The sequence below is a fragment of the Lissotriton helveticus genome, chromosome 3_2 (assembly GCF_964261635.1).
Source record: "Lissotriton helveticus chromosome 3_2, aLisHel1.1, whole genome shotgun sequence".
NCBI classification, from domain to species: Eukaryota; Metazoa; Chordata; class Amphibia; order Caudata; family Salamandridae; genus Lissotriton; species Lissotriton helveticus.
Window position 1 is genome coordinate 324,343,426 of NC_136062.1, and position 21,204 is coordinate 324,364,629.

The window sequence follows — 21,204 nt, forward strand, 5'->3', positions numbered from 1 at the left end:
GATTTGCATATCGCCATTGTCTAACCCAGGGTGGTGTGGAGTGGAAAAACTATGGATTTGGGCCCAGATATTTGGACTGGGGTGAATGTGTGACATTGATCCACATTCTATCCATCACTGTTGTGTTTGCAATTACCGCTCTAAGTGTACTGGGGATGCTCAGACGTGAGTCCCAGGCACTCCACACCACTGGAGGCAAGCTGGCCGGGCTGATGAGAGGTGTTACCTCGAAACCGGGCCGGTCCTCGGATGCTTGTTTCCGTTCTGGGAAGGACATAGCTTTTGTAGTTCGGACTGGACTGTTCCCATGGGGCACAGGGTCAGCGCTGATTTGCATATCGCCATTGTCTAACCCAGGGTGGTGTGGAGTGGAAAAACAATGGATTTGGGCCCAGATCTTTGGACTGGGGTGAATGTGTGACATTGATCCACATTCTGTCCATCACTGTTGTGTTTGCAATTACCGCTCTAAGTGTACTGGGGATGCTCAGACGTGAGTCCCAGGCACTCCACACCACTGGAGGCAAGCTAGCCGGGCTGATGAGAGGTGTTACCTCGAAACCGGGCCGGTCCTCGGATGCTTGTTTCCGTTCTGGGAAGGACATGGCTTTTGTAGTTCGGACTGGACTGTTCCCATGGGGCACAGGGTCAGCCCTGATTTGCATATCGCCATTGTCTAACCCAGGGTGGTGTGGAGTGGAAAAACGATGGATTTGGGCCCAGATCTTTGGACTGGGGTGAATGTGTGACATTGATCCACATTCTGTCCATCACTGTTGTGTTTGCAATTACCGCTCTAAGTGTACTGGGGATGCTCAGACGTGAGTCCCAGGCACTCCACACCACTGGAGGCAAGCTAGCCGGGCTGATGAGAGGTGTTACCTCGAAACCGGGCCGGTCCTCGGATGCTTGTTTCCGTTCTGGGAAGGACATGGCTTTTGTAGTTCGGACTGGACAGTTCCCATGGGGCACAGGGTCAGCGCTGATTTGCATATCGCCATTGTCTAACCCAGGGTGGTGTGGAGTGGAAAAACGATGGATTTGGGCCCAGATCTTTGGACTGGGGTGAATGTGTGACATTGATCCACATTCTGTCCATCACTGTTGTGTTTGCAATTACCGCTCTAAGTGTACTGGGGATGCTCAGACGTGAGTCCCAGGCACTCCACACCACTGGAGGCAAGCTAGCCGGGCTGATGAAAGGTGTTACCTCGAAACCGGGCCGGTCCTCGGATGCTTGTTTCCGTTCTGGGAAGGACATGGCTTTTGTAGTTCGGACTGGACTGTTCCCATGGGGCACAGGGTCAGCGCTGATTTGCATATCGCCATTGTCTAACCCAGGGTGGTGTGGAGTGGAAAAACGATGGATTTGGGCCCAGATCTTTGGGCTGGGGTGAATGTGTGACATTGATCCACATTCTGTCCATCACTGTTGTGTTTGCAATTACCGCTCTAAGTGTACTGGGGATGCTCAGACGTGAGTCCCAGGCACTCCACACCACTGGAGGCAAGCTAGCCGGGCTGATGAGAGGTGTTACCTCGAAACCGGGCCGGTCCTCGGATGCTTGTTTCCGTTCTGGGAAGGACATGGCTTTTGTAGTTCGGACTGGACAGTTCCCATGGGGCACAGGGTCAGCGCTGATTTGCATATCGCCATTGTCTAACCCAGGGTGGTGTGGAGTGGAAAAACGATGGATTTGGGCCCAGATCTTTGGACTGGGGTGAATGTGTGACATTGATCCACATTCTGTCCATCACTGTTGTGTTTGCAATTACCGCTCTAAGTGTACTGGGGATGCTCAGACGTGAGTCCCAGGCACTCCACACCACTGGAGGCAAGCTAGCCGGGCTGATGAAAGGTGTTACCTCGAAACCGGGCCGGTCCTCGGATGCTTGTTTCCGTTCTGGGAAGGACATGGCTTTTGTAGTTCGGACTGGACTGTTCCCATGGGGCACAGGGTCAGCGCTGATTTGCATATCGCCATTGTCTAACCCAGGGTGGTGTGGAGTGGAAAAACGATGGATTTGGGCCCAGATCTTTGGGCTGGGGTGAATGTGTGACATTGATCCACATTCTGTCCATCACTGTTGTGTTTGCAATTACCGCTCTAAGTGTACTGGGGATGCTCAGACGTGAGTCCCAGGCACTCCACACCACTGGAGGCAAGCTAGCCGGGCTGATGAGAGGTGTTACCTCGAAACCGGGCCGGTCCTCGGATGCTTGTTTCCGTTCTGGGAAGGACATGGCTTTTGTAGTTCGGACTGGACTGTTCCCATGGGGCACAGGGTCAGCGCTGATTTGCATATCACCATTGTCTAACCCAGGGTGGTGTGGAGTGGAAAAACGATGGATTTGGGCCCAGATCTTTGGACTGGGGTGAATGTGTGACATTGATCCACATTCTGTCCATCACTGTTGTGTTTGCAATTACCGCTCTAAGTGTACTGGGGATGCTCAGACGTGAGTCCCAGGCACTCCACACCACTGGAGGCAAGCTAGCCGGGCTGATGAGAGGTGTTACCTCGAAACCGGGCCGGTCCTCGGATGCTTGTTTCCGTTCTGGGAAGGACATGGCTTTTGTAGTTCGGACTGGACAGTTCCCATGGGGCACAGGGTCAGCGCTGATTTGCATATCGCCATTGTCTAACCCAGGGTGGTGTGGAGTGGAAAAACGATGGATTTGGGCCCAGATCTTTGGACTGGGGTGAATGTGTGACATTGATCCACATTCTGTCCATCACTGTTGTGTTTGCAATTACCGCTCTAAGTGTACTGGGGATGCTCAGACGTGAGTCCCAGGCACTCCACACCACTGGAGGCAAGCTAGCCGGGCTGATGAAAGGTGTTACCTCGAAACCGGGCCGGTCCTCGGATGCTTGTTTCCGTTCTGGGAAGGACATGGCTTTTGTAGTTCGGACTGGACTGTTCCCATGGGGCACAGGGTCAGCGCTGATTTGCATATCGCCATTGTCTAACCCAGGGTGGTGTGGAGTGGAAAAACGATGGATTTGGGCCCAGATCTTTGGGCTGGGGTGAATGTGTGACATTGATCCACATTCTGTCCATCACTGTTGTGTTTGCAATTACCGCTCTAAGTGTACTGGGGATGCTCAGACGTGAGTCCCAGGCACTCCACACCACTGGAGGCAAGCTAGCCGGGCTGATGAGAGGTGTTACCTCGAAACCGGGCCGGTCCTCGGATGCTTGTTTCCGTTCTGGGAAGGACATGGCTTTTGTAGTTCGGACTGGACTGTTCCCATGGGGCACAGGGTCAGCGCTGATTTGCATATCACCATTGTCTAACCCAGGGTGGTGTGGAGTGGAAAAACGATGGATTTGGGCCCAGATCTTTGGACTGGGGTGAATGTGTGACATTGATCCACATTCTGTCCATCACTGTTGTGTTTGCAATTACCGCTCTAAGTGTACTGGGGATGCTCAGACGTGAGTCCCAGGCACTCCACACCACTGGAGGCAAGCTAGCCGGGCTGATGAGAGGTGTTACCTCGAAACCGGGCCGGTCCTCGGATGCTTGTTTCCGTTCTGGGAAGGACATGGCTTTTGTAGTTCGGACTGGACTGTTCCCATGGGGCACAGGGTCAGCGCTGATTTGCATATCGCCATTGTCTAACCCAGGGTGGTGTGGAGTGGAAAAATGATGGATTTGGGCCCAGATCTTTGGACTGGGGTGAATGTGTGACATTGATCCACATTCTGTCCATCACTGTTGTGTTTGCAATTACCGCTCTAAGTGTACTGGGGATGCTCAGACGTGAGTCCCAGGCACTCCACTCCACTGGAGGCAAGCTAGCCGGGCTGATGAGAGGTGTTACCTCGAAACCGGGCCGGTCCTCGGATGCTTGTTTCCGTTCTGGGAAGGACATGGCTTTTGTAGTTCGGACTGGACTGTTCCCATGGGGCACAGGGTCAGCGCTGATTTGCATATCGCCATTGTCTAACCCAGGGTGGTGTGGAGTGGAAAAACGATGGATTTGGGCCCAGATCTTTGGACTGGGGTGAATGTGTGACATTGATCCACATTCTGTCCATCACTGTTGTGTTTGCAATTACCGCTCTAAGTGTACTGGGGATGCTCAGATGTGAGTCCCAGGCACTCCACACCACTGGAGGCAAGCTAGCCGGGCTGATGAGAGGTGTTACCTCGAAACCGGGCCGGTCCTCGGATGCTTGTTTCCGTTCTGGGAAGGACATGGCTTTTGTAGTTCGGACTGGACTGTTCCCATGGGGCACAGGGTCAGCGCTGATTTGCATATCGCCATTGTCTAACCCAGGGTGGTGTGGAGTGGAAAAACGATGGATTTGGGCCCAGATCTTTGGACTGGGGTGAATGTGTGACATTGATCCACATTCTGTCCATCACTGTTGTGTTTGCAATTACCGGCCCAGATTTTAGCTTCATCTGATTGTGAATAATTAGGCCCCTTTGGAGTTAATTGCTGGTGAAAATAAAATATACCATGCATTGTGCATGCAGCTCTTTGGTGACAGTTCATAGGTCACTGCTCTATATTAGGATTGTGCTTATAAACTGCAAGTAACAAAAGGATCTCTGTGACAAAAGAAGTAACCAACTGAGCTACACACATATAATACTGTTCTGTGATCTGCATGGTACACTTCTTTTCAGCAGGCATATTAACCATCTATGTTTGGACACACACTCGACGCAGTCTTCTCTTCCAGCACAGACATCGGCTTCAGCCACGCCACAGAGCTTCAATGGACGGACCACAGCTGCGTCCACTTCACCTTCAAGAGAACGACGACCCACCAACACCAGCAACAGGCCGCCCGCAGAAGCTGGAACAAGATCACAGCAGACCAGCTCGCCACCTCCCTGAGCCAGCACCCTCCTGCCAGCTCAGCGGACCCCAGCCAGGCCGCCGACAACCTCACGAAGTGGATCAGCATCTGCGCGGACGAGCTCGCCCCACTGAGGACCCCGCCTAGCAGACCCGGCAGCAAGAAGGCCCCATGGTTCACCGACGAACTCAAGAGCTCCAAGAAGAACTGCCGAGCCCTCGAGAAAGTCTGGAAAAGGGAACCGACACCGGACAACAGGACCTCCTTCAAACTCGCCACCCGGAAACACCACCAGCTGATCCGCGCCGCCAAGAAAACAGCATTCAAGGACCGGTTGGACAACAACGCACACAACTGCAAGGAACTCTTCAACATCGTGAAAGAGCTTTCCAACCCCAGCGCAGGAAACAACGACATCACCCCATCGCAAGACCTCTGCAACTCCCTCGCTTCATACTTCCCCAACAAGATCGCGGACATACACAACAGCTTCAACAACCAACCAACGCACACCATGACCGAACAACCACCCCCCACCACCACCCTCCACGCCTGGACCCCGATCAGCACCGAAGACACCATCCGCACGATGAACTCCATCCACTCCGGATCACCGACCGACCCCTGCCCTCACCACGTCTTCAACAAGGCCGACGCTGTCATCGCACCCCACCTGCGAGACATCATCAACACATCCTTCGACACCACCATCTTCCCGGAGAGCTGGAAGCACGCCGAACTCAGCGCTCTACTCAAGAAACCAACAGCGGACCCCACCGACCTCAAGAATTACCGCCCCATCTCGCTCCTCCCGTTTCCAGCCAAAGTCATCGAGAAGACCGTCAACAAGCAGATGGCCGCCTTCCTCGAGACGAACGGATCCCTCGACCCCTCACAGTCCGGCTTCCGAGCCAATCACAGCACTGAGACCGCCCTCATCGCCGCCACCGATGACATCCGAGCCCTGATGGACAATGGAGAAACAGCGGACCTCATCCTCCTAGACCTCTCCGCGGCTTTCGACACGGTCTGCCACCGCACCCTAGTGCAGCGCCTCAACAACGCCGGAATCCAGGGGAAGGCACTGGAATGGATCATCTCCTTCCTCGACGGAAGAACACAGAGAGTCCGCCTACCACCGTACAAGTCAGAGGCCACCGAAGTCATCTGCGGCGTCCCCCAAGGATCCTCTCTGAGCCCCACCCTCTTCAACGTCTACATGAGCCCCCTCGCGGCCATCGTACGCAAACACAACCTCAGCATAATCTCCTACGCCGACGACACCCAGCTGATCCTCTCCCTGACCAACGACCCCGCCGCCGCCAGAGCCAACCTGCACGAAGGGATGAAAGAGGTAGCCGAGTGGATGACGACCAGCCGCCTGAAACTGAACTCGGACAAGACGGAGGTCCTCATCCTGGGCTCCTCACCCTCCACCTGGGACGACTCCTGGCGGCGTCCCGCCCTGGGCACCGCACCCAAACCGACAGACCATGCACGCAACCTGGGCGTCATCCTGGACTCCTCCCTCTCCATGACCAGGCAAGTCAACAACGTCTCCTCGGCGTGCTTCAACATCCTACGCATGCTACGGAAGATCTTCTGGTGGATCCCCACCGAGACCAGGAAGACCGTCACCCAGGCCCTCGTCACCAGCCGACTGGACTACGGCAACGCCCTCTACGCCGGTACCACCGCCAAGCTCCAGAAGAGACTCCAGCGGATCCAGAACGCCTCAGCCAGACTCATCCTCGACATCCCACGAACCAGCCACATCTCCGGACATCTGAGAGACCTTCACTGGCTCCCCGTCAACAAAAGAATCACCTTCCGCCTCCTCACCCACGCACACAAAGCCCTACACGACCAAGGCCCGAGCTACCTCAACAGCCGAGTCAACTTCTACGCTCCCAAACGCCACCTCCGATCAGCCAACCACGCCCTCGCCGCCGTCCCCCGCATCCGAAGAACGACTACAGGAGGAAGGTCCTTCTCCTACCTGGCCGCCAAGACCTGGAACTCCCTCCCTCCCGACCTGCGCCTGACCCAAGACCACCTCTCCTTCAGGAAGAAGCTGAAGACCTGGCTGTTCGAGCAGTAGCGGCACCCCCCCCCCAGCGCCTTGAGACCCTACGGGTATGTAGCGCGCTTTATAAGTGTCACTGATTGATTGATTGATATGTTAATTTATGATAAGTCAAATCTGCTTCTAGACAAATCTCTGATCTCTCTACAGCAGAAACATTAATCCCCAGAGTTATCTTGACATTTTTATTGTTGCTGAAAACTGATAGTCACACAAGGAACGCTGCAACAGGTGATTTCAAAACCATAAGGTATTCTAAACAGAAAGCCCCCACAAGCTTCGAGTTCATCGCCAAATGTGGCGATCACAGGAAGGTAAACTAAAATATAATGAAGCATAGTAGAGTAAAAATGAGTTGCCGGTAATTAACCCTCAGACACAAATGATGGCGGAGTCGTACGTACCACGACCCAAGATGGCCACCGACTAGCAGAGCTCTGCACTGCACCAAGCATCAATTTCCGGATTTCGGCGGTCTCACTGCTGTTTTCGGCATTGCTTTGATGTATAACTGAAGCGGAATACCAATTCTGTGGGAGGCTGCAACCTGGAAATAAGTCTGTTTCTCTTCAGGTGACTCTTTGGGGCTTTGCGGCCACCATTTTGTTTTTCTCCCCTGCATGGTTTTACCTCAATTTTACACTCATATGCTACCTGAACTGCAATTTTTCTTCTATATATTCCTCACATTTTTTTGTGATCATTCTTGAGCAGTATCCTTATTTCAGAAGGTCTCACTAAATACTTCAACATTAGACTTTTCTTTTAAACTTTGCATCAAATATTCCTTTTTCCTGCTCTACATACTGTCTCTTCATCATTGGCAGCGCTGTTCATAGGTAGGAGCAAGAAATTGCTTCATTCCTCTAAAAAAGCTTAACTCTAGCGACACAGTACTTTCTTCTAGTTCCACGACAAATATTAATACTTCTTCTCATTCTTCTGAGGAATTTCCTCTAATGATGTTCTCAAGTCCTTCCGTTTTTTCGACCATGGCGTCCAAAACCCAATCACCATTGTCTACTGTCAAACGACTCAAACAGGATCTTCCCTCTCCTCCTAAATCTGCCTCTGCTGTTTCGCTGGATATCGTTACGGAGGAAATTCGAACCCTCAGACCATTTATTGAGGATACTAACTCTCGTTTGTAAGCAATGGACAATAAATGGTCAGCTATGGATTCTCGCCTTACTGTGGTGAAACAACAAATCAGTGACGTGCAGAATTCGTCCTCCAGAATTTCATGTTTGGAGTAGGAGGTCCTGCAACTAAGAAGAGCTTCTAAAGATCTTGAAAATAGAAATCGCTGTAACAACTTTCACCTAAATGGCCTTCCTGAGGGTCTAGAGGGTGATGATCCAGTATGATACTTCACCTCTTTTCTTCCACAGCTTTTGAATCTTCCTGGCACTACCAATTTCAGTATCCAACAAGTTCATCAACAGGGTCCACTTTTATCCTCCTCTTCTGTTCCATCCAAACCTCGTGGAGTAATCCTCCTATTTCTGCAATTCACTGATCTTCTTCACGTTCTCAACGCAGCTAAAGCCATTAAGCAATTAAAGTGGCTGGTCACCAAACTCTTTATCTCTCAGGAATCAGGATGTTTCCTGTCTCACCGCCAAAAGACGCAAAGAATTCCTGGATCTTAGCCCCGCTCTTCGGTCTTTGGGTGCTCGATATGGCCTAATCCACCCATGCTTGTTTAAAGTCACCTTCATGAATAAAACTTGTACATTTGAGGATCCGGCTAGCCTTTGGAAATGTATCCATTCTCATTCATCTCCTTCGATGGAGATCGCTGGTCCTCCCCTGAATACTTAGATGTATTTACATTTTTGGAATCTTCACTTATTGATGCCTGGTATTTAGTTTCATTGTACATTATTTATCTAACCTTTTAGTTCTTATTACAGGTCCTTTGGACTCCTTACTGTTCTTGCCTTGCCTCCCACCCTGAGTACGTTTCCTTGATGTTTTGGTGTGGTGCGTTGCCCTCTGTTGGCTGTGTCGTCCCTGTTTTCCATTGCAGCCTCTCACCTTCAGCTTGTTTCCCCCTATAAAGGTATGTATCACTGTATTCTTTTTGGCTTGTACTGTCTCTTCTTCCTCTTATTTTGTTTCCTTTTTTCCTCTTTATTCTTTAGTGTCTTTTTTCTTTTTCTTTCAAATACATTTTCGTCATCTCTCTTCTCTGTAGTTCTTCCTTATTCTTCAACACAATTGCAGTTCTTTCATCTTCCTCGCCCTTTCCTTTCGATTTTCTTAATTAAAACTTTCAATGTTGAACTTATTGCTCTTTATATATTGTTAACATTCTATATTCAGAGTAATTTCTTGGAATGTGAAAGGTCTCATTAATCCAATCAAAAGACAGAGTATATGATCACATCTTGCCTCCTGCAACCCCGATCTGTTTTTTTTTACAAGAAACTCAACTCACAAAACCAGAGGCGTTAAAATTTAAAAAATGTTGGGTTGGTTCCGTTTTAGTTTCTCCCACCTCATAAAAAAAATTGTGTTATAATTTTGTCACAAAAATTGAAATGTATGGTTGTATCACAGGAGACAGCTACAGAGGGGAGATGGTTGTTAGCTAAATTGCTTAATTATAAAATGTCTTTGACTGTATTTAATATTTATGGCCCTACTCAACCAGATTGCTCATTTTGGCCTATGGTTACACAAAAATGTATTCAGTTTAGAGATGATCTCTTCATTCTAGGAGGTGATTGCAATCAAATTGTCAATCTTATATTGACCCCCAGTTCCAGGTACTCTTCATTCCTCATAAATCTCATAAATGATTTCTTGATTTTGTATCCCAAATACACCTTGTAGATGCTTGAAGACTTTCTCACCCTGATGCTATTGACTTTCAATTGTTTTCTCCTCCTCACAATTCTTTATCTCGTCTAGACAATATCTTTCTATCTCAATCTTTATCTCAATCTCTTATCTCTTTTTCTATTAAACCTTTCGTCATTTCTGATCACGCTCTTATTGTGCCTGACTTTGATTTGCTCCCTTCTCATCCTAAGTCCTCCCGTTGGCGTTTTAATAATTTCCTATAGCTTGATCCTCTTTTATCATCCTCTTTAACTTCCTCCGCTGAAGAATTTTTTGAACTGAACAATGCCCATTCTACCCTTCCCCATATAATATGGGATTCATTTAAAGCCACTGCTAGGGGGTTTATTATAGCCTTTGTCTACAAAAAAAATAAACGTTTTCTTCAACAAAACAAAGATGCACTAGCACATATTAAAGCCCTTGAACACAAATTTTACACCTCTTCATCAGAATCTATTATATACGATCTCATCTGTACGAAACTGAACTTTAATAAAATTTCCATGGATAATGCATCATCCATACTTTTCCAAAGTAGTGCTAAATATTATGGAGGACATAATAAACCCAGCAAACCTTTGGCTAATTTCCTTAAATCCCAGTAGGATGGTACTTTATTTGATTCAATTTAATCCCCTCCTTCTAATCCTCTAATTCTCTCTTATCTCAATAATATTCCAGCCCCCTCTACTGACCATTTTAATTTTTCTACACTTGAAGCGGATTAATCTCTTAAAGAAATTTCCACTGCCTCAACAGTTCTAAAGAATAGCAAAACACCCAGACCAATCTTTATTTATATTTTTCTAACTTATTACTCCCCAAACTTTGAGATCTTTTTCATTCTTTTTTCCTTTCTGGTCAGACCTACAGTACTTTCCAAAAAGCTATGATCTGTTTGATACATAAAGCACGCCGAGATCCCATGTTTTGTAAACATTATCGTCCCCTATCCTTGGTTATTGCAGATTACCAAATATTTGCAAAATGACCTGCTCTATGTTTAGAACCACTTATGCTTCATTTGGTTGGTAAGCAACAGTGTGGATTTCTCAAGGGTAGATTAACTTTGGATAACTCCCATCTCTTTCTTAATGTCTTAAATAAGATTCCTTCTCTATCCACCTCCCTAGCAGCAATTTCCGTTGATGTGGAAAAAAGCTTTTGATTGGGCAAATTGGTCCTTTTTATTTGAATCTTTGAATGAAGTGGCTTGGCTTTGGGCCCAAGATAATTTCTCTTATTTCCTTATTATATTCTGCCCTTAGAGCCTCAGTGCTAGTTAATGGTTGTATATCTTCCTACTTTTCTTTACAACGTGGTGTCCATCAAGGCTGTCCTTGTTCCCCTCTTTTATTTATCCTAACCCTTGAACCCTTTTTATCATCAATCCGTAATAATGATTCTATATCTGGGTTTTCATATGGTGATCACCATTTAAAAGTTTCTGCATATGCGGATGACATTTTACTTTTTATATCCAACCCTGATGTATCTATCACTCGCTTAATGCATAAATTCTCTTCATTTTACCTGGTTTCTGGTTACAAGATTAATTCAGATAAAACAGAAATTCTCTCTCTCACGAAACTATTCACTCAACACTCCTTTTCTTCCACTGGATTCTCTTGTAACAGATGTAAAATTAAATACATAGGAATTTGATTCTCAAATTCCATTTCTTCTTTGGTTAAATTGAATAAGGTTGCGGCCTTATCTCGTATTGATAAATTATTTTCATCCTGGAGTTCCCTCTTTCTTTCTTGGTGCGGTCGATTAGACTCAGTCAAGATGATGATCACTCCCATTTTACTTCACACTTTATCTATGCTTCCTATTCATATCCCTTCTTCTTATTTTAAGAAAATTGACTCTCGCCTTTCCAAATTTCTTTGGAAAAATGGAAAAATAAAAAAGATAAAATATTTTTATCTCTTCTTCATAAGACAAAATCTAATGGGGGTGTTAATTTCCCTGACTTTCATACTTATCATAAAGCCTTTTGTCTCCGCCAAACCTCCAAGTGGCTTCTCTCTGATCCCTCCACTTTTACACCTTTATGGTTCACTATTGAATGTTCTTTGCTTTTACCTTTTTCTATGAAAGTAGTCCTGGCCTTTTCAGCCAAATCTCCTCATTCCTCCATCCCCTTGTTTAGACATACTTGTTCTTTATTGAAACCATTGACTCAACCAAAGATTGTTTCCAATGAATCTTTTTTATGTTCACCACTATGGCATAATTCCGTCATTACTATTAACAATAGAACAATTTTTGGGAAATCCTGGGGACAAAAAGGAATAACTTGGGTTAATGATGGTTTGACTCCATACTCTTTTCCTTATTTCCAGTCCAAATTTGACTGTCCTCGCTCCTTCTTGCAGAAATGTCCTACTTTAATGGCAGTAATTCTTGACACCTTCTATTCTCTTCCTTCAACTTTCTCTTCCCCAGGATAAAACCCTCTTCTTAAGATTCTGATTACTCTTCCTAAGGCATCCTTGGTTTATAAACACATCGTATCTCCTAATCCGAATCGCCCTAGTATTAAAGTAGAACTTGCCTGGGAATTAGATCTGGGATGTGAATGGAGCATCAAATTCTGGGACAAATTTGGGTCCCGTTCTCAAAAAATTTCTAGATCAGCCTCTGTCACTCAATCTATGTTCTTTCGCTGTCATAGGCTTTACTTCACCCCTACTTCTATAGCTACTTTCTCACACTCTATGGACACAAATTGTTGGACTTGTTGCTCCTCCAAAGCTAACATCATGCACCTACTTTTTCTTTGTCCTCATTTCATTTGTTTTTAGAGAAAAATGTGGTCCCATATTTCTCACATTTTTCACATTCACATTCCCTTTTCTAATCTCATCTTTTTCTTTGGAAGCTTACTAGACTCTTTAAAGTTACCTAATCATGTACCTGGTCTTTTCGACCTTATGTTGGCTTTAGCTTTTCAACAAATATCACTTAATTGGAAAAATCTGAATAAACTTTCCGTTCAGCACAGGTGGAATAATTTATACCATTTTCATCGACTAGATATTGCTTTTGCCTCCTCTTGTAAATCCATGATTAATAGAGATCTATTTTGGATGCCACTTACTTCATATTTAGATAAAAATGTAATGGTAAAAAAATCTTGTTTACATTCTGAAAAGTGTAAAGCACCGGTAAGTAATACTTTATTTGATTTGTAAAAGTCATAAAAGGGTGGATCTTACCACCATGGGATAAAGCTTTACATCTTTGAATCAGCATGAAAAACAACATAAAATCACATAAAGAAATAGTACGTTAAAATAACACAAACATAGCAAATTGCTCAAATGTGCAGTTAATGTGTAATGTTAAAAAACACAAATGGAGCTAGGCAGGGGGATAACTGTCTCATTACAGCTGCCAGACAACAAATGGGTGTCCTGGGCGGGGGAAAAATGCTTGGGGGTTAAGTGTAACGTGATGGAAATAACACAATGTTAACTCAGAATGAAGGTTTTTGTTTTATGCTGGAAAAGTGAAAATAAAGGGTATCCATTAAGAGATTGAGGGAGATTCCAGATCCAGCCTTGGGGGGACCAATTGACACAGGTCGTCTTTAATTGTTTCCTTGTTTTCCAGCTCTTGGGCAGCATGGGCCAAGACTTTTATAGTTCTGCAGGAAAGTTGAATCCAAGACCCGCTAAGGCATTTTATTACAGCCGCCCTGCAGGTTCTTACTTGCGCTTCTCTTAGGAGTGGTAACAAGAGCGTCTTCCTTAAATTTTGAAGTGCCGGGCATATGCATAATAAATGCAATAATGACTCTACGCCCTTGCCACAAAGGCGACAGTTTGAAGTTGGCCAGGTCCGCAGCCATTTGGGGGTAAGGTCTTTGCTCGAGAACCAACCCAGCCTCAGAAGGCCTAATTTCCTCTTGTAGTGATCCCTAAAACAATCTTGCAAGTATGGCTGATGTTTCAGATGGTTATATGTTGGTAACACGATCCAGGCATGGCTTTTGCCAGCCACTGCGCCTTTGTCCATTATCAGCGATGCTTGTTTGATGGCTTTGTTAGTGATCTGTTTAAAAATGTTATAAGACATGGGTGAAAGCCAGGCTTCTTCCAGCTTTAAAGACTGAAGTGCTTGCCTAAGGGACTTATATGTTGAATTAGAGAACCCAGCCTGTTTTTCGACTTCTAGCCAGCAGAGGTGGGCAAGTGAGTTGTCTTCGGCGTCCCTCATACGCCAGTAATATTTGGCCAAGGCTCCTTGTCTTGCCGGAGTCTGGTTTGTTAATCCATATTCCAGACGTATTTGGGCTTGAGAAATGTGTCGCGGGATCGAAAAAAGGTGTTTAAACAGTTTGGATTGAGCAAGATTCAGCGCTGTAGAATCCCTAGATGCCATCAATTCTGAGCCATATGTGAGCGATGGCAAGAATTTAGCAGCTACGATCTTTAGCATGTGACCGGTTGAATTTCCGCTTAAGTGTTTTTGTATGGTTTTAAAAGCAAAATGCAGTTGTTTGGCTTTTGATTTCCCCTGTTCTAAATGATGTTTGTACTTTAGTTGGTGATCAAGTATGATGCCCAAGTATTTGTATTTATCAACCTGTGTTAATATAGAAGAATTTATCCTCCAGACGTATTTAGGTCGTTTCTTTCGGGAACTGGAGAAGCATAGGATGTTTGATTTTTTTAGGTTTATTGTTAGTTGTGCTTTGGAGATGTATAACGCAAGTTTGGAGATCAAGCGTTGTAAGCCAAGCGGAGTTTGTGAGAGGAGCACAATGTCGTCTGCGTATTGTAGACTCACTATAGGTGTTTGTCCCAATTTCGGTGGATCCCCCTGAATTTTGCGTTGGTCACTTTCTAGGTCTGCGGTGTAGATGTTGAAAAGGCTGGGGGCCAACACGCAGCTTTGCTTTAGTCCGTTAGAAGTTTGATATTTCTTTGTTAGGCATCGTCCATCTCCTTTTTTTTATTTGTACCCAGGTGTGTGAGTATAATTCTATGATTGCTCCCAGTAGCTTTGGCGGCGCACCCCGGGCTTTCATTTTGGCCCAAAGTTTTGATCTAGGCACTTTATCGAAGGCCGCTTTTAGGTAAAAAAAAAAAGTATATAGCGTGGTGGAATTAACGATAGCCTTTTTAGCGAGGAGGGTTAGCGCAGATAAATTTGTTAGAGTACCCATTCCGGCCCTAAAGCCTGTTTGTGTCAGTGGGATTAGCCCTTTGCTGTTGACCCAAGACTCCAGTTCTACCAATAGGTTTGATACGTAGATCTTGGCCTCCACGTCTATTAGGGCTATTAGCCTATAATTGTTGGGATCTGATCTGGACCCTTGTTTGAATATGGGATGTAGAATGCTGCCCCTCCATGAATCAGGAATATTCCCAGTCCTTAAGCTGTGACAGAACAATGGGGATAGTTGACTGGCCCAAAACATTGGGTCTTCCCTAAATAGGGCGTTGGGAAGGCCATTTGGTCCTGGGGCCCCGTCTGGTCTCAAATGTTTTATGGTGTTTGAAACCTGCATTGGTGTATTCTGGTCAATTTCTCCAGTTAAGTCCTGTGGCGGTTGATTGCAGGTGTCTTTGGATTGAGGAGACTTAGCTTCTGCCATTGATCCCAGGCTTGGTGTTGGGCAGGGCTCGGATGTGGTTGCGAATGTGTTGTCTGTTGATGTGTCATACGTAAAGTTGTAAAGTGAATTAATGTGAGTGTCCCAAAGCTGATCGGTGAGCTCCGAATTGAACTGTCGATGTTTGCTGTTAAGCATAACATTTATTTTTGCCCAGAAATCTTTGGAATTTCGTAGTTTACTAGCATGGAGTATGGTGCATTGTAATTTTTCCTTATACTTTTGCTTGGCCAATTTGGTCTCACGTTTTGGGTCTTTTTTTAAGGATTCAATTTTTTTCAGGATGTGTTGTGATAGTTGGGGGTCCTTTTTACATTGAGCCCTGAGATATGAGTTTAGTTGCTTTTTTAATAAGCGCAGTTTTGGAGTGTACCATTTCCCTCCTCCGTTTCTTGTTGTTTTGTGTCCTCTGTGGTTGGTTTGGTATTTTTTGTTTATGTTCACTACGAAGGACTCCCAGGTCTTTACTATATCTTTGGATAAGGCTGGTGGTGAGAGCAGTAAGTGGCATGTCTCCATTAAGTTGGAAATGTTGTCTTCTTTCCAATTTAATCTTTGCAGGTAAAAAAGTTGAGTGTGCAACGTTAAAGGCTGCGCTTGCTCGGATTTATTTAGTAGGATTGATAGTGTGAAAGTCTGAGGGTAATGGTCGCTTTCACCCCGTTCCAGAATGTGGAAGTCTTTGATATGGGGGAATAGGTCGGGGTCAACCAAGGTATAGTCTATTGTTGATCCTGAATTCCTAGTGACCCTCGTTAAAGCGGCTGGTCTGTCAAGGTGACCCCTTCCGTTTAGTGTGTACAAGTGGAGGTCTTCCAGTTCTACAGCACATTTCCTCCCCATTACGCTTTGTCTACTTTGGTTGCCCTGTCGAGGTTCAATGTGGGTAGGAAGAGTTCCCTCCTGGCCTTGCATTAAGTTCATGTTGAAATCTCCTGTTATTAGCATTTTATCACTTGGGTAGGTGGACTTCAATGTGTTAATTGCGGTGGTTAGTTATTTTATCCTCTTCCCTTTGTGTTTTCCACCGGGGTGCATGTATAGATTTACGATCAGTAGACCAATGATGGGCGAAATTTCAACTTTGATGCATTGCATCCATGTGGAGTCCAGTTCGATGCAGCTGGCTGACCAAAGGATGTCAGTGGATATGAATATTGAGAGGCCTCCCTTAGCCCTACCAGGACGTGCCTCCTTATGAGCTGGGGTAAAAATGTCTTTGTATCCCACAAGAGGCTAATTTTTCGTCTGCCATGTTTCCTGAAACAAAAGTATTTTGTATTGGGTGATGAACTCTATAAAGTCGTCTTCCTCCAACTTTGTATTTAGGCTGTTGACGTTCCACGAACATATCTTACAGCCCTGCTCTTTTCCTACAGTTGTTAATCTTCCGTTGGTTCATTCTACCTTCCTTTTAGTTGGTACCCGGGGAGCTTGTTGGTACCTCTCAAATGTGGCTGCCTCCTGGTGGGCGAGTGTACTTGTAATTTGCCTAAATGTATAATCTTCTTTTTCGATGTTGCTTTTTTGATCCGGGCCTCTGGCGCCTTTTAGAAGGCTTCGTTTAGGGCTTTGTTTCTGCAACGGGCTGGGATATCGTGCGGGCTCCACCTTTTTTAGCTCAATGCCCCATAACGCGAATTCCTCCCTATATGTCAGGATTGATTCTGTGAAGATTTGTTCGGTCTACGTTGTGATCGTGGAGTCGGGGCCTGTTTGGTAAGGGTTTGGTTTGAACTCAATTGACACCAAGTCACTAGATTTTAAGTGTCTCAAGCCTGGTAGTTCTTCTAGAAGTTTTAAAATGGACCCTCTGTTCAGGATGTCATGAGACCCTCTTGAGCTATATAGCGGGATTAGCTCGAGTTTGTTACTTGGGGTGTGCCCCTTTTGGTCTTTTAGTCGTCTTCTCTCTTCAGTGTTTGAAAGAACTGATCCGGCTTGGTCTGCTTCTGGATCGGGTATGACCGAGTTAGATGTGTGTGCGATGCTTGTTTCCTCATGACCTTTGGGAACTGTAACTGATGGTGCTTGTGTTTCTCCACTCGACGATTCCCTTGTCTTTTTTACCTTAGTCTTTAAGGGTTTAACTGCGTCTGCTTGTCTATTGTTTGGTGGAGCTTGCATGGAAAAAGTGCTAGATGTAGATTTAATTCCTAGCTCAGTGTCTGTGTTGTTTGTTGGCTCTGAGCTTAATAATTTACGTTCTGCTTTCCCTCCTGGGAAATTATGCTGTACACTTCTTGCGTTCTGGGTTGAACTGGTGCGTTCTGTTGGGCCAAATAAGGTAATGGTTGCCTTGGTTGGGGAATTAACTATTGGAATTAGCCCACGCTCTGACGTTGTTGTGGTTTGGGGTGGGACGTCCTCTGTCTGCTCTTTCTTTTCTTTATCGTTGGAGTCGGTGTTAGTTTCTTGAGGCTGGGTTACTAGCGCCCTTCGAGTGTGTGATTTGGTTTTACTTGCTTTTCTCAGGCCCTTCCTTTCTCTCTTTGTAAGTGCGGGTACATGTTCAATGTGTTTGCTGCTAATAGAATCGTTTGATGATGATGCCTGATTTTGTGGGGCTTCCTCTCGGATGTCAACTGGAGTTTGTTCGTCCGCGATCGCTGACGTAGTGGTGTCGATTGGAGAGGGAGAGTGCATTTTTACTTGCGTTTCGGGGCTCACTTTGCCACTACAGACGTCGGTTGACCTGCCAAATCCCTCTTTGGCGTCTTGATGGTCATTTACTTGGCTGGTGGTTGTCTTTGTCTCCGTTGATGATTCCATGACGGCTCCCAGTATTTGTGTCATCAAGCTGGGGACTGTGGCCAGTTTGTCTATTATTTGGGAGCAGTGACAGGTGTAAAAGGCGGTGTCCTTGTTAAGTTGCACCTTCGTTATCATACTGTTTAGGTCCTGTTAGTTTGATTCTATCCCCTGGACATGGGAGGCCAGGATATTCAGCAGGTCAACTTGCGTATCTAGTTTGTCTGCGTGGTATGACATTGCTACGCCTATGGTTTCCATTGATTTTAATAGTAGCGGCCATATGGTGGCCGTTAGAGTGCTGTCCGATGTTTTGCCCTGGGTTTGACTAAGTACAGGTGAAGAGTCGAGGTGCTCGAAGAGATCTGTTTGGGTGTGGTGCTCACGCCAGTGATCGCTCCTTTGCGATGTCCCTTTTAAAATACTCTCTTCCTTGCCAGGACTTTCTTCCTTACCAGGACTTAGAATTTTTGAGACTGAGAACTGACACGTGCTTAATTTGAGAACTACTGTGTCGTTTGCAGTTGCATTTGCTTCTTGTGACTTCGGAATTTTACTTTGTTCGATTTCTTCGGTTTCTTCGGTTACTGGTCCTGTAGAGAGAAAGCTATAGTTTCCATCCATTTTGTCTAGTTCCGGTGTGGATTGTCCACTCGTTGGACTAGGAAATGCACCAGTGACGATAGACTCAGCTTTTGAGTGCAATTTTGATTGTGCGGAGAGCCTTCCTCTGTTATTTTAGGGATCTTATTCTGGACTGACCATGGGCTTTGCTCCAAAAAGACCGAGTCATTACTTGCGTCTGGAGCCTGATGGACTAGGGCACAAACCGTTAGAGGGTGAAATGCTTGTTGAGCCTTGGGAGATGGTTGCTCCGAGGGTCGGTCCAAGCCTTTGACTTGTTGTGGGCTGAACGGATCATCTGGCCCAAGAGGACCCGATTCCCCGCGCCCAGGGCTCCTTCTTATTTTAGTTTTAGGGGCGTTACGGGGCTCACTTTGACACCTTGAGTTGGGTAGTGACGATGTTAATTTGGCGCCCTTGTTCATGGGCTCCGTGGGGGAGTTATGTTGATTGCTATTAGAATTAGAACTAACATTGTGTTGTGGGAGTTCCACTCCATTCCCAGTGGAAAGTCTTTGACAAACTTTAAGAAAGTCAGTGATTAATGCTCGTTTGCTTGCTTTGAGATGCGGGGCTTGAGCATTATGGGCAGGAGAGGGCATTGCATCATTATCAGGTTGGCCCTTTTTATTTTCTGCTGGTTTTCAGTCTGTGCTGTCCCGGTAGGGCCTCTTTGCAGCTGCGGCTAAGCTCTGCGATCCGTGTTTTATCATGTCTTGGGAGGGTTCTTAAAACTCTGTTGAGTTGATGTGTGGCTCTTTCAAAGTTAACTTTTCGGGGTTCTTGCCCTGCCCGCAGATGATCCTTCCTCTGCCTCTTTGGTCGTGCTCGGGGGATCCCCTTTACCCTTTTTTGTCTTCCCCTGTGGTTTTTCTGGTGGTTTATCTTAGCCACGGGGCTTTCCTGATCTCATGGTTGAAGTTGCCTTTGTCGGGCTGTAGGGTAGTTCCTTTTAATTGGGAAGTATCTTAGGCAACAGCTTTCGGCGGTGGAGCAGGGCTGGCCTTCTTTTCAAGTATGTTGAAGTGTTTTTGAGTAATTTGTTCAACCAATTAACTCGTGTGGCTTGTGATGGAGTTGGCAAGTAGTTGGCAAGCAGTTGGCAGGCTGTGATTTGTAGGGATGGAGTGACTGCGGGTAGGGTGGTTAGTTGACCACAGCGCTAGGCCACTGGACGGTGATGGAAAAGGCGGGGGCGGCGCTACTAATCAGCTTTTGGGCGTGTTTAAAACATTTTGAAGCAGATTTTTTCACAAACCGGGGCGGCGAGCAAGCAGAGCGCACAGGGGGACCGCAGGCTGGGAGACCTAGTCAGACTTCCCCCTCGGTCTACACCCCGGGCTCTTACTTCGCAGCCGCCTCTAACGGTGGCCGCGCTCGCGTCCCTTCCTCTTTTCCTCGCCTCCGCCTCTTACCTCACAACCAGATGCAGAAGCCCGAATATCGGAACCCTCGGACCACTTCTTCCTTCGTAATGCGTTCCGAGTCCCGAAAACGCGGGGGAGACACAGGGGAGGCCTGGGGTGCCGGGGACGCTTGGGGTCCGCTAATCCGCTGGCTTCTCTCCTGCTCTCTCCTACTCCTGCTCCGGCTGCTATCGTGAAGCAGTCAGAAACGCGCCCAAAATCAATTCCTCAGAGGGCACTGTCACATTAAAGGGACTCGCAGCTTTCATTTAAAAGAAGGTTTTTGGTGTTTTTTGGCTCCAGGTCGTGTTTTTGAGGCAACCCAGAACTCACGGCTTTCCTGTAACTTTACTGCCACATTCAGGAAATGTTTGTGGCTCCTGTCTCTTTTCCCACGAAGAGGCTCTCTGCCTCCACCTCTGCCACGCCAGGGATAACGGCTCTCCACCCTCCGGAGCACACAGACACTCCGACCCGCGGCAGCACCACCTCCTCCTCCTCCCCTGCCTAATTGCTCTCCGCACGCTGCAGGAGCTCCCCGAGCCAGAGGCCGGGCAACCCCCAGCGCCAACCACGAACCAGCAGAGGCGATGTGGCGGCGGTGTGATGGTGGCAACAACCAGACTGGGAGCGGCAGCAGGCAGCAGGGGCGAGGGTGGAAACGGGGGCGGCGGTAGCGGAGCAGAGAATGATGGAAGCGGCAGCTCGCTGTGGTGCGTGGCTCTGCCTCTAGTGAGCACTGTTTGAGATCGTGTAAAGCACAATAATTGTCTTTTTCTCTGTTCTATCATCTCTCTAATCACTTGTTGGCATATTGTATTTTCTAGTTTCTAATAAGATTACTTTTCACATTAATTAGAAGTTCAACATTATATATATTTCCCAGATGTAGGAATATTATTTTTCCCCTCTTCCCCCCTTTTTTTCCGCTTTATTACCTCTAAAATATAAATACCTTTCTTTTTCCTTTTATTGCTATCTATACTCTGTATTTCATTTATTATGTCTTTGGTTTGTATTTAGCTAG

At 46.5% G+C, this 21,204-nt stretch overlaps 1 protein-coding gene across 1 annotated transcript in view; it reads right to left on the bottom strand.

Moving 5' to 3' along the window:
• LOC144826313 (sodium-coupled monocarboxylate transporter 2-like) overlaps positions 1-21,204 on the bottom strand; it is a 717,317-nt gene that overhangs the window by 419,922 nt on the left and 276,191 nt on the right. The window lies entirely within an intron of this gene.